The sequence below is a fragment of the Macaca fascicularis genome, chromosome 10 (genome assembly GCF_037993035.2).
Source record: "Macaca fascicularis isolate 582-1 chromosome 10, T2T-MFA8v1.1".
Taxonomy (NCBI): domain Eukaryota; kingdom Metazoa; phylum Chordata; class Mammalia; order Primates; family Cercopithecidae; genus Macaca; species Macaca fascicularis.
This window is the reverse complement of record NC_088384.1, coordinates 94,894,357-94,912,702: the sequence shown is the minus strand read 5'-3', so window position 1 is coordinate 94,912,702 and position 18,346 is coordinate 94,894,357. Positions and strand designations below refer to the sequence as shown.

Genomic DNA, 18,346 nt, shown 5'->3' with positions numbered 1-18,346 from the left:
TGTATCCAACTACTCCAAAACTTAGAGGGGTAAAACAACCATTTAATTATGCTCATGAATTCTGTGGGTCTGAAATTTGGAAAAGGTGAAGCAGGGATAGCTTGTCTGTTCCACATGTCCGGGGACCCAGGTGGATATACTTGTTGGCTGGGGGTGACTCACGAGCTGGGGATGGGGGCGTGGGGGGGAGGTGACTCAATAGCTGGGAGCTGGAATCATCCAGAGGTATCTTCATTCTCCTGTCTGGGTATTGATGATGGCTGTCAGCTGCAATCCCTACCAAGGGGTTTCTCTGTGTAGGCTAGCTTAGGCTTCCTCACAGCATGGGCTAGCCTGGGCTTCCTCACAGCATGGCGGCTGGGCCAGCTTGGGCTTCCTAGTATGGTTGCTAGGCTAGCTCAGGAACAACATGGCAGCTGGGCTAGCTCAGGCACAGCATGGCTGTTGGGCTAGCTTGGGCTTCCTCATAGCATGGCGGCTGGGCTCAAGTGTGAGTTTCAAGGAGAGGAGAAACAGGACACCCTTTGATGGGAGGGATGTCAAAGTCAATGTATTCATTTGCTAAGGCTGCCATAGCAAAGTATCACAGTCAGGGTGACTTAAGCAACAGAAATTTATTCCTCAGAGTTGTAGAGGCAAGAAATACAAGATCAGGTGCGGGCAGAGTTGGTTTCTCCTAAGGACCCCCTCCCAGGCTTGCAGATGGCTATTTTCTCATTGTCCTCACACGGTTCTTCCTCTTCGTGGCACATCCCTGGTGCACCGTTCTCTCTGCCTGGGATGCCCTCCCCTGCCCTCCTCTAACTGGTCACTCCTAGTCACCTATCCAGAGCTCTCTGCTCATCCAGAACAGCCATGACCCTGCCTCCTATCACCATTCTCATGGACCATGATGTTTACCACCACTCTTGTCACACTGATCACTAGCACTGCCATTTATAGACTGCTGCTTTATGTCGGACTAAGCTCTTCTGAGCTCCTTTAATTCTCACAGCAACCCTGTGGGGTCCATTTCACGGATGAAGAAACTGACAGTCAGAGTAGGGGAGTTACCAGCCCAGGACCACAGAACAAGGAAATGGCAGAGTGAAGACTCGAACCCAGGTCTGCCTGGCTTGAGAGTCTGTGTTTATCACCTCTAGCCACTGGGCCTCTGAAAGCCCTGGCATTGGTTAGGCCTCCTACTCTGTGCTATGCTAGCCCCCGGTTTAATCCTATCAAAGCACTAATCCCCTCATTAACGCAGGTGGCACCAGCTCTAGTCCCACCTGCCAGGCTTACTTGCTTATGCTTGGGCTGTCCCAGGGAAGGTCTCACCTGAGCTTAGAAATAGGCTGAGGGCCAAGCATGCATTGTATATTACATGGCAACGTCATGACAGTAATAAGTCCAGTGGACCACACCTCCTGGCATCCACGCCTATGCATAGCCCTCTCTCACCCTGACTTGGGACTTGTCCATGTGACTTGCACTGGCCAGTGGGACATCAGCAAACATGATGCAGGCAGGAGCTTGGAACGCAGGTATACATAGAGCCTAGTTCTCTAGGAACACTGTCACCTTGTGAATAAAGTCAGAGTAGACTCCTTAAGGATGAGAGGCTATGTGCACAGAATGACTCAGCCACTCACCCTGTTCCAGGAATCCCAACTGATGCCCCAGACATATGAGTGAGGCCACCTTGGACCACCTACCCCAGTCAAGTTCCGTATGACTATAGACATGTGAGTGACTCTTGCATGACCAGCAGGAGAACTGCCCAGCTGAGCTCAGCACGAATTGCTGAGCTACAGAATCCTGAGCAAATGCAATGGTTATTGCTTTAAGCAGCTAAGTTTTGGGGTGGGTGTTACGCAGCAAGAGATAACCGATCCCCTGCTGTGTGTCCCCTTCTGCCCCAGCACCCTTCTTAGGCTTCTAGAAGGGCCCCTCTGCTGCTGCTGGCATCCACCGCTCGAGCACTCCTGCAGTTCCCAAAGTGGTCAGAATTTGAGGCACCAAGCCCCTCTCACCAGTTCTGGTGTCCCCTTGGGTCTGCTACAGCCATGCTCACTTGTAGCTTGTGCCTTAGAGAACTCTGCTCTGAAACACCGTCAGGTGAGGCTGGATCCAGGGTCTCACATAGTGTCCTTGGGGCTCTGTGTTACTCAGCTCTTGGCTCTGCTTGATTCCGCTGGGATTCACTGTGCAGACAGGGTTTCCCCACACAGTAGCTGTGGTCCACTCCCAGGTGTTAACTCAGTTAGCAGCTGGAGGGCTCGGGCAGCTTCCATTCCCTTGCTTGGCTTTGGGCCTGTAGTGGAGGCTTTCCAGGTGTCCGCCTCAGCGAAAAAAAGCCCTGAAGCAGAACCTCAACAGAGTTCATGGTGGCAGCTTTGCCATTTCTGACCTCCAGCCTGGGGACAGACAGGAAATGATTTTGCAGTCAAGACCAGTGTAATAGTAATAGTACTGTAATAATCATTTTACTTTCCTGCTGTGATCCTCTACTTAATACAAGGATATTATACATTTTACCTTTATTTGGTATATTTTGTTTATCCTCATATTCCTTTTATTTTTTACATGATAGCACATCATATATATATATATACACATACACACACATATGTGAGGTAAGATCACGCCACTGCAGTCCAGCCTGGGCAACAGAGCAAGACTCTAAAAAATATATATATATATATACACACACACACATATACATACATACATACATACATATATATATATTTATTTTTTTTTATTTTTTTTTTTTTAGACAGAGTCTTGCTGTGTTGCCCAGACTGGAGTGCAGTGGCGCGATCTTACCTCACTGCAATCTCCACCTCTTGGGTTCAAGCGATTATCGTGCCTCAGCCTCCCGAGTAGCTGAGATTACAGGCGTGTGCCACCATGCCTGGCTAATTTTTTGTTTTTAGTACAGACAGGGTTTTGCCATGTTGGCCAGGCTGGTCTCAAACTCCTGGCCTCCAGTGATCCACCTGCCTCAGCCTCCCAAAGTGCTGAGATTACAGGTGTGAGCCACCACACTCGACCAATAGCACACTGTTCTTTAATTTCTTGTTTATTTTTATATTAGCATGACCTTTATTATCTTATTATTTTATATTTTTAAAATCCTTTGGTCCATCAACTTCATTCATAGTAACATCATTTCCAAATACATATTTTTGCAGGGATACTCCTTGCAGTGCTATTTGTAATAGGATACATTTGGAAACAGATTCAAATGCCTTTCAAAGATAGAATGATTAAATAAACCATGGAATGAAACATAATAGAATACTATTCAAATGTTTAAATGAATGAGTTACTTCACAAGGAATATGCAGGAACTACATGACTAAAACTTGCAAAGGCTATTGTGTGCCACGAGACTTGAATAAAGGAAAAAGTCATATCCACTTTTGGCTAGAAGAGTCAATAAAGAAAAGATACCATCTTTCTATCTTTTCATCTATAATTTTAATGGAATGCAAACAAACATACCAACAGGATTATTTTGGAACTTGACATACTGATTCCAAAGATCATGCAGGGGAATCAAGAAAAGTTCTGGAAAAAAAGAGAAACATGGGAGACAAACTCTGCCAGATCTTAAAGTATATTATAAAGTGACAATAATAAACAGTTCATTGCAAATTCAGAAATAGAAAGATGAATGAAGCAGATGAGCAAGTCTGGAAGTAGACCACAATATTTAAGGTCATTTAATAAATAATAAAAGTGGCATTTACATTAGTGGAGAAAGGATGGATTACTCACTAAATATTGTTGGTGCAACTGGCTAGTCATCTGAAAAGAAATTCAGCTGGAGATTTACTGCAAACCTATGCCAGGATAAATTCCATCTCGATAAATAAATTATGGTACATGCATGCAATAAAATACTACACAGCAATGAAAATGAACCACAGCTACACACAACATGAATGGATCTTAAAAACAATGTTGGCCGGGCACAGTAACTTACACCTCTAATCCCAGCACTTTGGGAGGCCGAGGCGGGTGGATCACCTGAGGTCAGGAGTTTGAGACCAGCCTGGCCAACATGGAGAAACCCTATCTGCACAAAAAAACACAAAAATTAGCCACACGTGGTGGCATGCACATGTAGTCCCAGCTAGTCGGGAGACTGAGACAGGAGAATCGCTTGAACCCGACAGGCGGAGCTTGCAGAGATCGCATCACTGCACTCCAGTCTGGGCAACAGGGTGAGACTCTGTCTCAAAACAAAACAAAACAAACAAACAAAAACACAATGTTTAGGGGCGAGGTTCAGTGGCTCATGCCTATAATCCCAGAGCTTTGGGAGGCCAAGACAGGAGGGTTGCTTGAGTCCAAGAGTTCGAGACCAACCTGGGTAACAAAAGGAGGCCCCTGTCTCTACAAAAAATGAAATAATTAGCTGGGCATGATGGCACATGCCTGCAGCCCTGGCTACTCAGGAGGCTAAGGTAGGAGGATCATTTGAGTCCAGGAGTTTGAGGCTGCAGTGAGCCATGATTGTGCCACTGCACTCCAGCCTGGGTGACAGAGTTAGACTCTGTCTCAAAACAAAACAACAGAATAGTGTTTAGGGATGCATGATGAGGTAGTAACATGATAAGGAACATGAAATAGAATACCGTTGACATCAGTACAATGGTCTCTTCTAAGGAGGAAGGAGCAGATTTTGATGAGAAAAGAGGGATCACACTGGAGGCTTCTAGGGTGGCAGCAGTATTCTATTTCTTGACCATAGCGGGTGGCGGTCATACAGGTGTTCATTTAGCCACAGTTGTTTGGGTGTACATTTATGACATTTGTGTTTTATATCATTATATGTGTGTATGTATTACCAAAAAAGATTTTTTTTTTTTTTTTGAGATGGAATCTCGCTCTGTTGCCTAGGCTGGAGTGCAGTGGCACAGTCTTGGCTCACTGCAACCTCCACCTCCCAGGTTCAAGCAATTCTTCTGCCTCAGCCTCCCAAATAACTGGGACTACAGGCCCGTGCCAGCACACCTGGCTAATTTTTGTATTTTTAATAGAGATGAGGTTTCACCGTATTGACCAGGCTGGTCTCGAACTCCTCACCTCAAGGGATCCGCCTGCCGTGGCCTCCCAAAGTGCTGGGATTACAGGCGTGAGCCACCATGCCCAGCCCAAAAAGGATTTTTAAAAAACCACATATATGAAAACAAAACGTAGGATGTTTTTTCATTATCTCAAAATGAGTGAGGCCTTTTAAACTATGACATAAAACCCAAAAGCAATTTTAAAAGATTGCTTCGAGTCCACAAAAAGAATCTGAGTGGAAAAACACCCCAACAAAGTTAAAAGACAAATGACATCATGGGAAAATGTTTGCAATTCTTATCAGTCTCTTAAGAGAAAAGAGCCAAGGAAGCCAGGCTCAGTGGCTCACGTCTGAAATCCCAGCTCTTTGGGAGGCTGAGGCAGGTGGATCACTTGAGCTCAAGAGTTAGAGACCAGCCTGGCCAACATGGTGAAGCCCCATCTCTACTTAAAAAAAAATACAAAAATTAGCTGGGCATGGTAGTGGGCACCTGTAATCCCAGCTACTCAGAAGGCTGAGACAGGAGAATCGCTTGAATCTGGGAGGTGAAGGTTGCAGTGAGCCAAGATTGTGCCACTGCACTCACTGCACTCCAGCCTGAGTCTCCAAACAAAAAGAACCAAAGGTTGGGGATAGATTTTCAGAATCTCATGAATGCATTATCCATGAAAAATAATATTAAGATAAGGGAATAAAGCAGAAGCTTGGTTTGTATTGGCATGGAGTGATCTTCAAGATATATTGTTAAACCGCAGTATGCTACCATCGGGGTAAAATTTATAAGTATATGTCATGGATATGCTGAGTGCATGTCCATGGTGCTGTTTATCATGTTTGTGATATAATTTATGCAGATATATATAATTTATACAGACATACATTATAAAGAAACAAGAAAGGAGCATCCCCACTTGTAATCCCAGCTACTCAGGAGGCTGAGGTGAGAGGATCGCTTGAGCCCAAGAGTTTGAGACCAGCCTGTGCAACAATAGTGAAATCCTTCACTGTTTTTTTTTTTTTAAAGCAGCAGCTCACTATGTACTGCTATGCACTGAGTGATATCCAAGAAATATTGCTATATGATAAACAAAACAAGGCTAGACAAGAGTGTTGTTACTTTTTATCTTATTTTTTGAGACAGTCTCACTGTAGCCCAGGCCGAAGTGCAGTGGCACAATCACCGCTCACTGCAGCCTGGATCTCCTAGGCTCAAGTGATCCTCCCACCTCAGCATCCCGAGTAGCTGGGGTCACCATGCCTTATTCATTTTCTTTTGCTTTTGTAGAGACAGGGGTCTTGCTATATTGCCCAGGCTAGTCTCAAACTCCTGGGTTCAAGGGATCCTCCCACCTCAGCCTCTCAAAGTGCTGGGATTACATGCATGAGTCACTGTGCCTGGCCCAACTTTTTAATTTTTTTAATGGAAAATTTTAAACACACACAAAAACAGAGAAGTATAACCAGCCCCTGTGTACCTATTCCCCCTTATTCAGTGACAATCAACACATGGTCACTCACTCTTGTTTTTTTTTGTTTGTTTGTTTTGTTTTGTTTTGTTTTTTGAGACAGAGTCGTGCTCTGTTGCCCAGGCTGGAGTACAGTGGCAGGATCTTGGCCCACTGCAAGCTCCGCCTCCTGGGTTCACGCCATTCTCCTGCTTCAGCCTCCCAAGTAGCTGGGACTACAGATGCCCACCACAACACCCAGCTAATTTTTTGTATTTTTAGTAGAGACAGGGTTTCACTGTGTTAGCCAGGATGGTCCTGATCTCCTGACCTCGTGATCCGCCCACCTCGGCCTCCCAAAGTGCTGGGATTACAGGCGTGAGCCACTGCGCCCGGCCCACTCTTGTTTTATCTACAGGCCCTGGCCTATTTTGGAGCAAATCCCAAATATGACTTCACCTGCAAACATTTCAGTATGCATCTCTATAAGATAAGCTCACTCATTCTCTCTCTCCCTCCATAAAACTACAAAAATCACAACCACATCTTTAAAAATTATCAATAATTCTTTCATATTATTAAATATCCACATTTCCCAGATTTTCACAGAAGTTTCTTTTATCAGACATGGCTTATTAGAATTAGGAACAAAACAAGGTCCACACTTTATATTTGTGTTACGCTTTTAAATTTTATTTTTCTTTTCTTTCTTTCTTTCTTGCTTTTTTTTTTTTTTTTCCTAAGGGCAAGTTTTGCTGTGTCACCCCGGCTGGAGTGCAGTGGCATAATCTCAGCTCACTGCAACCTCTGCCTTCCGTGTTCAAGTGATCCTCCCATCTGAGCCTCCTGAGTAGCTGGAACTACAGGTGTGCATCATTACACTTGGCTAATTTTTTTTTTTTTATGTTTTGGTAGAGACCAGGGTTTCACCATGTTGGCCAGGTTGGTCTCAAACTTCTGACCTCAAGCGATCTGCCCACCTTGACATCCCAAAATGTTGGGATTACAGGTGTGAACCACTGCACCGGCCTAAATTTTCTTTTAATTTATATGTTCTCCCTCTCTTCTTCCCCCTTTGCACTTTGGTGCGGGGAAAATGCTATTTCTCCTGGAGAGTTTTCTGCATTCTGGATTTTGCTGTTTGCAGCCCTGTGGTGTTAGTTATCATGTCTGTGACAGACTGTACTCGTTTGTCCCATTTAGCAACTACCGTTCTCTACTCTGACCTTTGAATTTGCCCTTGGAGGTTGCCATGTGTGAATTACATCAGCTGGGCTATCTTGCCCTCTGGCTTCAGATAGGTTTGGCCAATAGGGAGCCCTGGCAGGTATGGGGGGGAGGGAGAACAATGCAGTCGGGGCGTGTATTTCCCTGTCTCCCTCCTGGCAAGGCCACCTTGGTTTGGCTGTGCTTCTTTACTGAAGCTGTGTCCCTCTCAATACAACTGTTCAATACAACTCTTTCTCCTTCCAAATTTGGGTAACCTCTTCTTTCCGAATGTAAAGGCTTCTCCGCAGACCTTCCCAGCACGCTGCACCATCTTTTACACCCTGCCTTTATATCTTATTCTCCTTACCTGAGTATCCTGTCTGCTTCCTGTTGGGATGCTAATTCATAATATGTTTCTCTGTCCCCAGAATTTCTAGTAAAATGGCCATTAAATTTAATGGCTTGATCACATTCAAGTTCAAATTTTTTCCTAAGAATTCTTCATGGATGATGTTTAGTATGTCTTATTGTATCATACCAGGAGGCACATAATATCCATCCTTTATAAAGACGTCCATCAAGTCTTTTTCTTTTTCTTTTCTTTTCTTTTTTTTTTTTTTTTTTTGAGGCCAAGTCTCTCCGTCACCCAGGCTGGAGTGCAGTGATGCAATCTCGGCTCACTGCAACCGCCACCTCCCACGTTCAAGTGATTCTCCTGCCTCAGCCTCCCAAGTAGCTGGGACTACAGGGGTGCACCACCACACCTAGGTAGTTTTTGTATTTTCAGTAGACGGGGTTTCACCATGTTGGCAGGTTGGTCCCAAACTCCTGGCCTCAGGTAATTCACTTGCCTCAGCCTCCTAAAGTTCTGGGATTATAGGCATGAGCCACTGTGCCCAGCCTTCCATCAACTTTTCACCGAGTGGTTTTTAGCTGTCATTGATGAAGATTTGTCTCTTGCCATTATTTCATTAGGAGCTAGAAAATGGTGGTATTCAGGAGAAGAGGTTGCAGTAAGCCAAGATCATGCCACTGCACTCCAGCCTGGATGACAGAGCCAGACCGCATCTCAAAAAAAAAAAAAAAAAAAAAAAAGAAAGAGAGAGAGAGAGAGAGAAAGGAGAAAGAGAAAGAGAAAGAAGCGAAAGAGAGAAAGGAAAAAGAAAGAAAGAAAAAGAAAATTGTGGTATTTCATCATTCTGTCTTCATTTATGTAGCTGGAAATCTTCTACAATGAAAAACATTCCCTTATGAACTGTTCGGTTGCCATGAGGTACAGTTTCTACAAGAAAGATGAGGTCGATGCCTGCTTTTGCCCTTTATTTCCTAGTTTCAGAATTATGAGCTGGTTCCCTAGCATTCTCCAAAGGTGACCATGATGAATTCATAGATTTTAATATGTTTCAACCTTTCATTGTTATTTTTTCAGATGCTCAAATTGTCCCATTCCTGGGTCAGCAGGAGCCCCTTCAAGTGGACTCCTGAATTTTGAGAGTTTTGTTGTTATTGTTGTTGTTGTTGTTTTGTTGTTGTTGTTTTTGAGATGGAGTCTCACTCTGTCACCTAGACTGGAGTATAGTGGCGCAATCTCGGCTCACTGCAACCTCTGCCTCCCAGGTTCAAGCGATTCTCCTGTCTCAGTCTCCCTAGTAGCTGGGATTACAGGTGCCTGCCACCACGCCTGGCTAATTTTTTGTATTTTTAGTAGAGACAGGGTTTCACTGTGTTGGTCAGACTGGTTTCAAACTCCTGACCTCAGGTGATTTGCCCGCTTTGGCCTCCCAAAGTGCTGGGATTACAGGTGTAAGCCACTGCGCCCAGCCGTTTGTTTTTTTTAAGAAACAGGGCTCAGTCTTTGGCCAAGCTTGAGTGCAGTGGTGCAATCATGGCTCACTGCATCCTTGACCTCCCAGGCTTGAGCAATCCTCCCACCTCAGCCTCTTGAGTAGCCAGAACCACAGGTGCCAGCCACCACACCTGGCTAATTAAATTTTTTTTTTTTTTTTTTTTTTTTTTTTTTTTAAGAGATGGGGCCACCTCGTCACGTTGCCTAGGCTGGTCTCTAACTCCTTCCCACAAGAGATCTTCCTGCCTCAGCCTCCCAGTGTTTTGGGGTTACAGGCATGAGCCACTGCACCCTGACCTTGAGTTCTTTTGATGTGATCCCAAAAGTCTTAAGGAGTCTTGGATAGTTTCCTTACTTTCTGGTGCAACAAGATATTCCAGGCTCAGCTGGGACTGGTGGTACGCACCTGTAGTCCCAGCTACTTAGGAGGCTGAGGCAAGGGAATCACGTGAACCCAGAAAGTCGAGGCTGCAGTGAGTCATGATTGTGCCACTGCACTCCAGCATTCCAGCCTGGGCGACAGAGGGCGACCCTGCCTCAAAAAAAAAAAAAAAAAAAAAAAAAAAAGATATTCCAGGCCTATTTTATATCTATATTTCCTGCCCCAGAACTAGAAACAGCCATTTCTCCAAAGAGCACTGGTTCCTTTGAATGGGGCATGGCATTGAGAAGCCACAATGTAGTCACTAGGGGTATATTCCTTGTTATGGCTGTTTGTTGTTCTAGACTAATTAATTAATATTTATAAAGAGAAAATACATCATGTGTTCATACAGATATGTGCAATTCAAATTTAGGATTATACGATTTTTTAGTTTTTATTTTATATTTTTATATCTTGTTATACTGAAAATCTTGGTTGCTAACAACGTTAACATTATTTGAATATATACACACATATTTATATCTTCAGAATAATCCTACCAATGCCATTACTAACAACATAATTATTGAAAACAGTGAGATTTCTGTGCAGTTATTTTTTGTTCTTAGAATTTATCCCACTAAAGATATACATTCAACTACTGTGGTTTCTTTTTTTCCAACTACCATGGAAAATCACTTAAAATAAAGTCACCTAATTAAAGTCACTTAAAATAAGTCCTCTCCGTGTGAATAAAACCACCAACTTGATATATAATGAGGTTCACTTGTTTCACTTTGCTTTGGTTTTGAGGATTGTGCTTTTATTTTTATTGAAATTGGTTTATTTTATAATAGTGTATAACATACACACAATTCTCGAGTCAAATATGCAAAGTATGTATTGTTAATTTAAAATGAAGCAAGGCCTCTCAAAGTCTTTGTACGAAGAAAATCATAGTCATAGGAGAGAGATGAACAAAGAAACTTGCAAAGCTCTTCTGGCCAATACAGACAATGTATTCCTTCATTTTTTAAAAGAGATGTCAATTGCAAGGTTATTACCAGGGCAACATGTAATTAAGCAAGGTTACCAATTTAAAAGCAGATTAAAAAAAAAAAAAAGTACACAGTTACATTTCTTTGAAACCTTAAAAGATTCCTTTGTTTCATATACCATTTGCAGCAGGTATCAGAACTGGATGAGTCACACATTCTCACCTAAGTGCCTATCCTGGGAGCAGGGGGCGGGAGGAATGATCTCCTGGGTGCTTTATCAGAACAGGCTTTCACTAGCTTTGTGAGGCTCTCGGGAGAGTGTCTGCTTCACCACCCTTGTAGAGGAAGAAGGAACATCTCCTTTGTCTCTTTCTGAGATTCCCTTCACTAGAAATTGTCGATCGGGAGAATCTGCATTCTCAAGGTCAAGCTCTGGAATTCCATTAGACAGCAGGGAGCCAGAAGAGCAGGCTGAGAACTCAAATCGAGAAATGGACAGAAATGGGCCAGGAGAAGTCTTACGATTCTGCTTCTACAGCCTGCAAAGAGCCAAAGCTGCGGTGCTGCAGGGTCCTGAGCTACACCTCTGCTCTCATGTTCATCACCCTACCAGGCTCCTCGGGCAACTTCCCCCTTGCCCCTGCTCCCCAAGACGGAGTTTCACTCTTATGCCCAGGCTGGAGTGAAGTAACCCAGCTCGCTGCAACCTCCAAGTAATTCTCCTGCCTCAGCCTGTGGTTCAAGTAATTCTCCTGCCTCAGCCTGTGGAGTAGCTGGAATTACAGGCACCCACCACCATGCCTGGCTAATTTTTGTATTTTTTAGTAGAGACGGGGTTTCACCATGTTGGCCAGGCTGGTCTCGAACTCCTGACCTTGGGCAATCCACCCACCTCAGCCTCCCAAAGTGCTAGGATTACAGGCGTGAGTCACCTGGCTGCTTCTTTAAGCTTGGCCCTTCTGCAGGGTCAGCCCGGAATTCAGAAAAGAGGCTTCAGAGATTTTGCATTCCTGTCATTTTGGTGCTCCCCAGAAAGCTGTGGAGTGGCATCAAAGGGTCTACCCACTCACCCTGTTCCCATAGCCCCTAGCTTGGCACACACCAAGGAGTGCCAGGATGGGCTGGATGTGATCGGCATACCCTGGATTTCCCAGTGTGTCTCAGCAGTTTTGTAAGAGCTTCCTTATTGCACAGGCCCAGATGTGAGAAAAGACATCAAGAAAATGAGGGCAGGTCATCCTCTCCTTTGGGGCCCTTTGAAAATATCCTGGTTCATTTTATTCATATCTTAGGGTACACTGTAGCATTTGAGCGTATCTTCTCTGAATGGCTGAAGGAATGCCTGTAGCAAAGGCTGGCAGAATCACCATCAACACAAGGACCTAGTTCACACTACTGGAATGCCCTTTTCTACTGATGACCAGGGCATGGTTATTAATGGTCCAATTGTAAAGCCTTGGAGACTTAACACCACCTGTGATGAAACCCAGTCCAGATTATTGCTGAAGCGTTGCAAGCTGGGGAGTATCAGTGGGTAAAGCCCTGCTCCCACGACTAAAGCAAAAGGGTTTCCAGAAATTTGTCCAGGCTGGGGCATACGATCAACCTCAATCCCAGGCAATCCACAGGAGGTTGCCCGGGCAGGGGATCAACTAGACAGCACTACCCTTCTCCTGGCCACGTGCTCATCAAAGCCTGATACAAGCCAGGCATGGTGGCTCAGGCCTGTAATCCCAGCACTTTGGGGAGGCTGAGGCAGGTGGATCACAAGGTCAGGAGATCAAGACTTGGCTAACACGGTGAAACCCCGACTCTACTAAAAATACAATTAGCCAGACATGGTGGCACGCGCCTGTAGTCCCAGCTACTCAGGAGGCTGAGGCAGGAGAATCGCTTGAATCCAGGAGGCGGAGGTTGCAGTGAGCCAAGATTGCGCCACTGCACTCCAGCCTGGGTGACAGAGCGAGACTCCATCTCTAAATAAATAAATAAATAAATAAATAAATAAATAAATAAACAAACAAACAAATAAATAAAAACCTGATGCAGGCTGGGAAGTGCAGGCAGCTGAATTCATCTCCCAATTCTTGTGGAACCAGAGGGTTGTCTAGGCTGAGGAATGGCTGTTTGCAGAACCTCACCCTACTCCATGTCTGCTGGAACTTTTCCAAAAGGCTACTTAAGCTGGGCACTGGCCAAAGGCGAAGCCCCCTCCTTCATCCTGTTAAGCATTCCTGAGAGGAATGTCCAAGCTGAGAGACTAGTGTCAAGGAAATGACCCTCCATCCCCACTCTCCTGTACTGGAAAGGGCCAACTTGCAGGTTAGTGCTAAGGACCATCTTTTTTTTTTTTTTTTGAGACAGGGTCTTGCTCTTCTGTCACCCAGGCTGGAGTGCAGTGGCGCAATCATGGCTCACTGCAGCCTTGACCTCCCAGGTTCAAGTAATCCTCCTGCTTCAGCCTCCCTAGCAGCTGGGACTACAGGCATGCACCACCAAGGCCAGCTAAGATTTTTTTTTTTTTTTTTAAGATGGAGTCTTACTCCGTCACCAGGCTGGAGTCCAGTGACACGGTCTTGGCTCACTACAACCTCTGCCTCCTGGGTTCAAGCGATTCTCCTGCCTCAGCCTCCCGAGTAGCTGGAACTACAGGCGTGTGCCACCACACTCAGCTAATTTTTGTATTTTCAGTAGAGATGGGGTTTCACCATGTTGGCCAGGATGGTCTTGATCTCTTGACCTCATGACCCACCCGCCTCGGCCTCCCAAAGTGCTGGGATTACAGGCATGAGCCACCGCACCCGACATTTGTTTGTTTTTTAATAGAGACAGGGTCTTGCTATGTTGCCCAGGCTGGTCTTGAACTCCTGAGCTCAAGCAGTCCTCTCACCTTGGCCTCCCAAAGTGTTGGGATCATAGGGGTGAGCCACCGCACCCAGCCAAGACCATCTTTTTACATTTCTCCAGAAGACTACTACATAAAAAAAATTCATACTGTTATGGGATTCACAACATAATAGTAAAATACATGACAATACCACAAAAGACCAACCGGGGGGAAACCGAGTTATACTGTGGTACACCGCAGTATATATGGTAGCATTCTGACATTGTATATGAAGTATTGTAGAATTAATTAATGGCAGACTGTAATTTTTTTGCCTGCGACCCCCCCAGAGTGTAATATTTTAAAGATGCATATTGTAATTCCAAGAACCACCAACACACACACACAAGGGCATACAGTCATAAATAAATAGGGTAAAATGAAATACTAAGAAATTAAACATGGCTAAATGACTTGCTTTGGCCAGTGCAATTTGAGTATTCGTGGTGGATATGTTCTGGGTGGCACATTTGGGAGCCAGGACTTAACCCTTGATGTTCTCTTCCCTTGCTTTGCATTGAGATGGAAGGATCATAAGATGGTATGGAGTAATTAATAATCCACAGCAATGCATCACCCGCTTCCCGCACTCCACCATACTGGTATTTACTGAACATGCAGCATAAGAAATATACCTGGTGTTAAGCCACCGAGATTTTGGCGTTTGACAGATATATCTGGATTTCCTGGAATAAAACCCAGTTGGTCACGATGTTTTTTGTTTGTTTGTTTTTGAGACGGAGTCTGGCTCTGTCGCCAGGCTGGAGTACAGGGGTGCAATCTCAGCTCACTACAACCTCCACCTCCTGGGTTCAAGTGATTCTCCTGCCTCAGCCTCCCGAGTAACTGGGACTACAGGCGCATCACCACGCCCAGCTAATTTTTGTATTTTTAGTAGAGACGAGGTTTCACCATGCTGGCCAGGATGGTCTCGATCTCTTGACCTCGTGACTCGGACGCCTCGGCCTCCCAAAGTGCTGGGATTACAGGCATGAGCCACTGCACTCAGCCATGATGTTATTTATTTATTTATTTATTTATTTATTTATTTATTTTTGAGACGGAGTCTCGCTCTGTCGCCCAGGCTGGAGTGCAGTGGCCAGATCTCAGCTCACTGCAAGCTCCGCCTCCCAGGTTCACGCCATTCTCCTGCCTCAGCCTCCCAAGTAGCTGGGACTACAGGCGCCCGCCACCTCTCCGGGCTAGTTTTTTGTATTTTTAGTAGAGACGGGGTTTCACCGTGTTAGCCAGGATGGTCTCGATCTCCTGACCTCGTGATCCACCCGTCTTGGCCTCCCAAAGTGCTGGGATTACAGGCTTGAGCCACCGTGCCCGGCCTAATGTTATTTCTTAATGTGTTGGTGGATTTCAATTGCAAATAATTTGTTTTCTCCATTGATATCTTTAAGCAAGATTGTTTTGTGTGTGTGTGTACAACCTACTGGATTTTGATAGCAACATTATACTCAATACATAAATATAATTTAGGTGATTTTTTTTTTCCTATGCTCTGGTAAAGTTTAAGGAACACTGTAAGTATCTAGTCTTTAATAGCTATTAAACTCAACTGGTCCTGGAGTTTTTTGGAGGGAGGGAGGCAGCTCAGTGGCAATTTTCTTGAGTTTGTCTATGGGGAAAAAAAAGTCTGTTTGGACTTTATATACTTCTGTTAAGGTCAGTTTTGGTGAATTATTTTCCTAGAAAATTCACTTTTTAAATATATATATTAAAGGCTTGAATGCAGAAAATTGACAATTGCATCTAGATTTTCTCATGTATTTACAGAGTGTGTGCAAAACAGATGCTTGAGACAGGGTCTCACTTTGTTGGCCAGGCTGGAGTGCAGTGACACAATCATGGCTCACTGCAGCAATCCTCCCACCTCAGCCTCCCGAGCAGCTGGAACCACAGACATGCAATGTCACACCCAGCTGATTTTTAAATTTTTTTGTACAGGTGGAGTCTCCCTATGTTGCCCAGGCTGGTCTCAAACTCCCAGGCTCAAATGATCTTCCTGCCTCGGCCTCCCAAAGCGCTAGGATTACAGGTGTGCGTCACTAAACCCAACCTATTTTTTCTTTTGATGACTATTACCTTATTTATCACAAGCATTTGTGCTTCCTACATTAATTAGGCCTTCTAGTAGTTTAAAAATTTTGCCATCCTTCTTCAAATTTATCATTTTTATTTTCTAATTATTCAACTTATTTAACTTCCAGTATTAGTGCTGTTAAAAAGTCTGACACCATCTAATTTTCCTATCTTATGTAAGCCATTTGTCTTTTTGCATGGAGGCTGAGAAGACTTTTTTTTTTTTTTTTGGGCGGGGGTTACAGTCTTGCCTTGCTCTGTTGTCCACGCTGGAGTGCAGTGGTGCAGTCTTGGCTCACTGCAACCTTGGCCTCTTGGGTTAAAGCGATTCTCATGCCTCAGCCTCCCAGGTAGCTAGGATTACAAGTGTGCCCCACCAAGCCCAGCTAAGTTTTGTATTTTTAGCAGAGATGGGGTTTCGCCATGTTAGCCAGGCTGGTCTCGAACTCCCAGCCTCAAGTGATCCGCCCACCTCGGCCTCCCAAAGTGCTGGGATTACAGGCATAAGCCACCACCCCTGGCCCGAGAGGACTTCTTTTATCTTTAAAATCTAATCGTTTCACTAGGATCTGACACTTCTGAGTCAATTTTCCCAAGCACAGAGTGTCCTTACAGTATTTATATTCAGGGTGGTTTGTTTTGTGGGGGGAAACAATTTTATTACCAATTTAAACATTAATTCTGTTCCATTGTTTTTTCTTCAATAAATTTAATGTAGTTGATAAAACCTAAATATAAGACCTGAAACTGTAACACTCCTAGAAGAAAACTTAGGGAAAAAGCGTCACGACATTGAATTTGGCAATGATTTCTTGGATATGACACCAAAAGCAGACAATGAAACAAAAGGCAGGCAAATGAGACCATATTAAACTTAACTTCTGCATAGTAAACAGTAAGAGTGAAAAGGTAACCTACAGAATGGGAGAAAATATTTGCAAACCATGTATCTAATAAGAGGTTAACATCCAGAGTATATAAAGAACTCCTACACTCAACAAAAAATGAAATAACCCAATTAAGAAAGGGGCTAATGACATGAATAGAGACTTCTCTAAAGAAGACACGCAAATGGCCAACAAGCAAACAGAGAGATGCTCCACATCACTAATCATCACGGAAATGCAAATCAAAACCAAAATGAAGCATCACCTCACCTCAGTTAGAATGGTTATCAAAAAGATGAAAGATAGTAAATGTGGAAACTATAAAAAACAAAAGCAAACAAACAAACAAAATAATGAGTTGGTGAGGATGGGGAGGAACTGGAACTCTCGTGCCCTGATGGTGGGAATGAAAATGGTGCAGCTGCTATGGAAAACAGTACGAGTGTTCCACAAAAAATTAAAAATAGAACTACCATACGATCCAGCAGTCCCACTTCTAGGTATATATCCAACGGGATTGAAATCAGGATCCTGAAGAGATATCTGCACTCCCATGTTCACTGCAGCATTATCTGCAATAGCCAAGAAATGGAAGCAGCCTAAATGTCCATCAAAGGTAAAGAAAGAAAATGTAGTATTATCCCTATGATGAAATATTATTCAGCTTTAAAAGGGAAGGAAATTCTGACACATGCCACAACATGGAGGAAGCCTGAGGACATTATGCTAAGTGAAATAGGCCAGTTACAAAAAAACAAATACTGTATGGCTTCCCTTATGTGAGGTATCTAAAGAAAAACTCTTACGAAGTAGAATTGTGGTTGCCAAGGGTTGGGGAGGGACAGAGGCGGAGGGAGGGAGTTGTTTGATGGGTATTGAGTGTGGTTTGACAAGATGAAAAAGTTCTGGAGATCTTTTGACCAACAATGTGCACTGAGTTAACACTCCTGTTCTGGACGCTTAAAAATGGTTAAGATGGGCCAGGCGCGGTGGCTCATGCCTGTAATTCCAGCACTTTGGGAAGCCGATCACGAGGTCAGGAGATCTAGACCATTCTGGCTAACACAGTGAAACCTCATCTCTACTAAAAATACAAAAAATTAGTCGGACTTGGAGGCACAGACCTGTAGTCCCAGCTACTTGGGAGGCTGAGGCAGGAGAACTGCTTGAACCTGGGAGGTGGAGGCTATAGTGAGCCAAGATTGCGCCACTGCACTCTAGCCTGGGCGAAAGAGTGTCTCTGTCTCAAAACAAAAACAAAACAAAAAAAATGGTTAAGATGGTAAAGTTTATGTCACGTTGTTTTTACCACCAGCACCACAAAACCTCAATATAGTCAAATTTTCAACTACAGTTTAATTTCCTTTGCCTCTTTTCCGTATCTATCACTATCTTATTTCGTTTATTTCTTTTCAATGGAGTATCTTCCCCCTGTGCATCTTCTGTTTAGGTTTGTGATAACCTTTCCTTTTTCCTTTGTCTAGGGTCAGCTGTGGTCTTCCATTCTCTCCATCACCACTGCTCCTTCCCTCCCAGTCTGCAGTTTCTAAGCCCTCC

General features: G+C 44.2%; 1 long non-coding RNA gene across 1 annotated transcript; it reads right to left on the bottom strand.

Moving 5' to 3' along the window:
* Positions 1–595: 595 nt before the first annotated feature.
* On the bottom strand, positions 596–18,044 carry LOC141407920 (uncharacterized). Its single transcript, XR_012419375.1, has 4 exons — positions 17,914–18,044; positions 17,263–17,361; positions 3,490–3,555; positions 596–2,396 (listed from the first exon to the last, which is right to left on the bottom strand). It is a non-coding gene; the product is annotated as an uncharacterized lncRNA (long non-coding RNA).
* Positions 18,045–18,346: the final 302 nt, after the last annotated feature.